This window comes from Eleginops maclovinus, chromosome 18 (assembly GCF_036324505.1).
Source record: "Eleginops maclovinus isolate JMC-PN-2008 ecotype Puerto Natales chromosome 18, JC_Emac_rtc_rv5, whole genome shotgun sequence".
NCBI lineage: Eukaryota > Metazoa > Chordata > Actinopteri > Perciformes > Eleginopidae > Eleginops > Eleginops maclovinus.
This window is the reverse complement of record NC_086366.1, coordinates 28,710,795-28,716,031: the sequence shown is the minus strand read 5'-3', so window position 1 is coordinate 28,716,031 and position 5,237 is coordinate 28,710,795. Positions and strand designations below refer to the sequence as shown.

Here is a 5,237-nt window from a genome sequence, read left to right as displayed (position 1 = left end):
AAATGGTCCCTTTCATCAGCAAGCTGCTGAGATTTAAGAAAGTAATAATACACTAATGAAGACTGTATGACAGAACCTGCCTCATCATTGTCAGATGCTTCATTCAGGGCCGATTTCAGCAGATTTTTCAGGAGAGGAGTCTCTTTAAGGTCCCTGGCCTCTCGGAGAATTTTGTCTTTAAAACCGGTGTTCCATCTTTCCAGGAACCTGGATGCAGTCTCTGCTCCGAACATCGACGAGAAATCTTGCAAAATCTAATAAAAAAGAAAGTAAGATTATTACAATAATTTAATGTAAACCAAGTATTTTTCACAGAGAGGATTTCAAATGCAAACTTTGTTACCTACCAGTCCCTTAGTGTCCAAGAAACGAGCAAACATTTGAAGTATGTTGGCAGATTGCTGTGGGTCATGGAGCATCTGTTGACGATAGTGGAATGTTTCTTTCATTTTCTGGAAGACTAGATCATGGTCAGTGGTGTGGTGAAGAAGAGACATGGCCTCTATACCTTCATATCCTGTATGTCTTTGGATTGACGTTGGACAGTGTTGACACGCCACTGAAGAAAGCCTTTGTTGCTCTGAATGTCATAGAAATGTTCATAAAAAGAAAAGAGTGCTTTTGGTTAGAATGCAGACAATATCAGGATTTGAATAGATCTAGTGCATATATGCCACTGAGCTACTTTGTATTTTATTATGAATATTGTTGTGAGTGTCACACATTCTGTCAGGTTGGAGCAGTCACCACATTCTGTCAGGTTGAAGCAGTCACCACATTCTGTCAGGTTGGAGCAGTCATCCATGTTTTTGGATGATTCTGCTAGTGGGATGCACTGTTGTTTTTGGCAGCCCTTTTAGATTTAGTCTTAGTTTTAGTCAAATTTGAGTCATTTCTGTATGTGATAGTTTTAGTCCTGTTTTAGTCGACGAAAAGTCAAAAAGATTTTAGTCTAGTTTTAGTCGACAAAAACTCAAAAAGGTTTTAGCCTAGTTTTAGACGTCGGTTTTAGTTAAAAAAATAAAAAATAAGTATAGTCTTTTTATGGCAAATATTTCTGATCTAAGGATTATGCATTACACACAGATAAAGTGGTAACAGTGGAATCAATGTTCATTACTCCAAAAACAAAAACATTCTTACTTCAACAATTGAGGCTTTATTTCTGAGAATTTGCAATGAACATACACATGCCCAAAATATGAACGATTGATGAGGAACACATATGCTTAACCTGACCTTGTCTGCCAGTGCAATTAAGATGCATATTATTTGTAAGAACAGACATCATACAACCCCTTTAACTTGTGCAAACATTATGAAACAAAGTAATTAAATAAATAAAAATCCCTGAGGTACAGTGAGGTAGGTTGCAAGTTATACATACTTGATGAAGTATGAAACAAACATGACACTTGAAGTTTTTGGAACAAAATAAACAAGACAACCCATACTGTATTGGGTCTTAAAGCAAATTCAATATACAAACAACAACAACAACAACAACGTTTAACAACATGAATTAGAGGGGGGGTTGTCTCACAACAAGAACAAACTGAGTATAATAATCACTATCTGTATCTGTACTAATAATAGTAACAGCTTGCTGTTAGCAAAATTAACCTATTGACCTCGATTCAGTTTGAGGAAAGCGCCTCTCTCTAAAATGGCTCTTGCTCTATTCCGACGGCCACGACTGAGGTCACCTGTAACGCTAAAGACTCTCAGCAAATGCTTGAGATGCTGGCATGGTCAGAAGATCCATGGCGATAGGTTTGAGGCTTGGGTAAACAGAATCTCCCTGTGTAGCCCAAAATTCAAGGGTAGTCTCTTCATTTGTAGGCTGTGACAGCTGCTCCTTGAATTTCTTTATTTCCTCCTTGACACATGGCTTTGAGCAGCTAGACCTGGATGGCCGGCTTGCTTTTGACAAGAATTTGAATCTGGTCCGCTTTCTCTCTGGTCCTTCTTTAGATTCTCTTTCTCCCTCCTCTGGCTCCTCATCTTCAGCCTCCTCCTCCCGTACAACTGGTGGCACCAAATGAGCAATGTAATCTTCTGCTTTTCCCAGAAGCGCCTGAATTCACTCGTCATCATTTTCAAGGAGTGCTTCAGGGGAAACTGTCGGGTCGAGGAAGCATGCAGCAGGAGAGAGGGGTGAAAACTTGGAGTCAGTGTCGTCAAGAAAGCAGCTGAACCGCTTGTCCATCTTTACCTTCATCTTCGTTGCCAGGGAAGCTAGGTCCTTGAAGCTAGAACCCTGGGCATGGGGGAACTCAGACAGATGACCTTGCAGGTCCAGAAGGGCAGGCACAACAAGGGATAAAGACTGTGTGTCGCTCTGGAGCAAATCTCTTAGAGCAGTCAGCCTCTGCCACTCACTTGGCAGTAGATAGTCCCAGCTCATCCCATCCGCAACTTGAACTACTGAGTCCTTGATTTGAAGAAGCCGTGATATCATCAGATATGTGCTGGACCATCTAGTGGGGCAGTCTTTGACCATAGTTAGTTGACACAGCTTCAGCAGTCGCTCAGTTGCCACCGATGACTTGCGGAAGAGCTTGACAAGCGCTCTAACTTTGCCTAGCAGTCGGTTGACACTTTCATCTTTCTGGATCATGTTCACCACGAGTTGCAGCGTGTGTACAACACAGGGGGTCCTATCTATGACTCCAAACCTAGATAGATAAGACAAAACACAGAGAAAAATATACTTTATTAATTGCATATAGGAAATTCAGTAAAATTGCCATGAACAACACCATGCAATACAATAAACAATAGCGATAAGAGACTATAACTTAGCATAACTCAATGTGACTGACATACTGAAATTGTTAAATAACAGCAAACTGAAATAATTTACCTTTGGTCTTCAACCCCCACAGAGTCTTCAGTGTCACTTGTCTCAGAGGATTCATCCTCCTCGGAGCTGGTGGATTCATCCAGTTCATTATGTTTGAATGCTGCAATCATGTTGCTTCCGTTATCAGTTATGACTGTCAGAATTTTGTGTTGCGGTATTCCCCAGTCCTCTGTGCATTGGTCAACACTGTTTTTTATACACTCTGCAGTATGTGGGTGGGCGATCTGGTCAAGTCTCAACAATATCTGCTGTGCTTTGTTTTCCACAGTGCAAAAAAAGCATGCACTAATTCCCAGAAATGATGCCGTAAGTCCCTTTTTGGTCCATATGTCCAGCCCAATTGTTATTTTGCGTGTTGCGGCAAGCCTCTCTTTGTACTTTTGTTTTTCGTCATCATAAATCTTGTCAACTAAGTTGTTTATTTTTGTTCTTTTGGGTATGGTCAGTCTCTTATCAAAGGTCTCCATCATGAGGATGAAATCTTCATCCTCAACTGTGCGAGCAGGTAGACCAGTACGTCCAATCCAAAGAGCGATCTCCTGTTCTTTGGCGCGTTGTTCCATGCACCGAGTCTGACTTATATTTGGATCCTGCAGTGAAGGCTGCTAGGATAGATGACTGTGTCTTGACGTTCTTTGGACCACCAGGTTTCTCTTGAGTTTTGGTCTCTGGGATCTGGGATCTGGTTGAGGAAAAAACAAAGAAGGGATACAATTACTCTATCTCTGTATACAACATACACCTCCTGTAAAGGTTTACAGGTGAATACAAAACAATCAAATGTAGGTATATCATAAAAGTACTCAAAGTACTATAAAAGAAATAGTCAAAATACTACCATGTTAATGTATCTGCACTGATGAGTTAGGTTTGTTTGTGTGTGTGTGTGTGTGTGTGTGTGTGTGTGTGTGTGTGTGTGTGTGTGTGTGTGTGTGTGTGTGTGTGTGTGTGTGTCCCAACTTTATTGAAAGCACAAGTTGTGGTTGGGGCTGCACAATGTCACTTTAGGCTAAAGCTAGCAGACTAGCAAAGCACAACTTGACCTGTTTAACATGTCACAACGTGCTGACAGAACATAAACACACAAATAGATGACCACAACGTCACTGAATGTAAACATGGCTAACACTAACGCTACAGAAGCCTGCATGCTCTTAATTTAGACACATGGGGAACAGTAACCGGTGTGAAATGCTACATTTTCCTCCATGTTTCAGTCACTCACTCACACATGGGCCAAGACAACGCATTACACTTGCCAAAAATCCCTGCATGTTCTACACTAGGCCTACAGTAACACACACAAGATAATGAACTGACGTTAGTGTAACAAAGCTAACGTTAACTTTAACCTGAAGTTAGCAGCCCATTTGTGCCAGGAATATGTGGAAAACTTACTATAAGCTTACTATGAAATTTATCACAAGCCGATTGTCGAGTAACATTGTATGTACACGATATGTTAACAGGACTAGTAACTTACCTTAGAAAAAATATCCGCGTGGTGAACCTTCAGGTGCCGCTTGAGGTTGGTCCTATTCTTCCCACCTACTTTGTGGCCACATTTGCCACCATCTCCCTTTACAGCACATTCTGTTTTGTTTTCTGCTGGATTATATATGAAATATGTCCATATATCTAAACGTCGATTCCGACCACCAAGCCCCTTTGTTGGCGCTGCCGCCGTGGTCCAACACCTGAGTGACTGCAGGTGAGTTTTAGCGCCGAACTGCGCTGGGCTGGCTGCATGCCAGGTTGGGGGGCGTGACCAAACAAGGGCATGATGCAGCAGCATTGCAGATACTTTTTAAGTTTAATTGACAGATTACATGCAAAATAAGCAGAAATGTCATCTGAATGTCTGACAGACCACCCACTAACGTTTTTGTCCATTCTCGTCTCGTTAACGAAAACTCACACGTTTCGTCATGTTTTAGTCATCAAAGAGACATTTATTTCGTCACCGTCTCGTTATCGTCATGAAAAAAAGGGTCGTCAACGAAATAATTTCGTCATCGTCATCGTTAACGAAAACAACACTGGTGGGATGTCTGAAATGCATATGATACATAACGTTTACTGTGGAGATTGAAAATACTTAATTCCTGTTTGTTATTAGCTATTAGAGGATATCAAACAATCTGTTTTCTTACAGATAGACAATACCAATCTCTCAAAGCATTTCTGCAACAAAAAAAAGCCCAGAAATATCACCTTACCATAATCAGTGTAGATGACAAAGCATACATCTTGGACTGTTGCAAGTTAAGGGAAGACATCTTCATCCACCTCCATGCATCGATGACGTCGTGCCGCGGATTACTGTACGGACATTCCCAAATGAGAAGCCCTGGATAAACGGCGAGGTCCG

General features: G+C 41.3%; 1 long non-coding RNA gene across 1 annotated transcript; it reads right to left on the bottom strand.

Moving 5' to 3' along the window:
* Positions 1 to 1,200: 1,200 nt before the first annotated feature.
* Positions 1,201 to 4,537, bottom strand: LOC134880632 (uncharacterized). Its single transcript, XR_010167953.1, has 3 exons — positions 4,350 to 4,537; positions 2,867 to 3,548; positions 1,201 to 2,678 (listed from the first exon to the last, which is right to left on the bottom strand). It is a non-coding gene; the product is annotated as an uncharacterized LOC134880632 (long non-coding RNA).
* Positions 4,538 to 5,237: the final 700 nt, after the last annotated feature.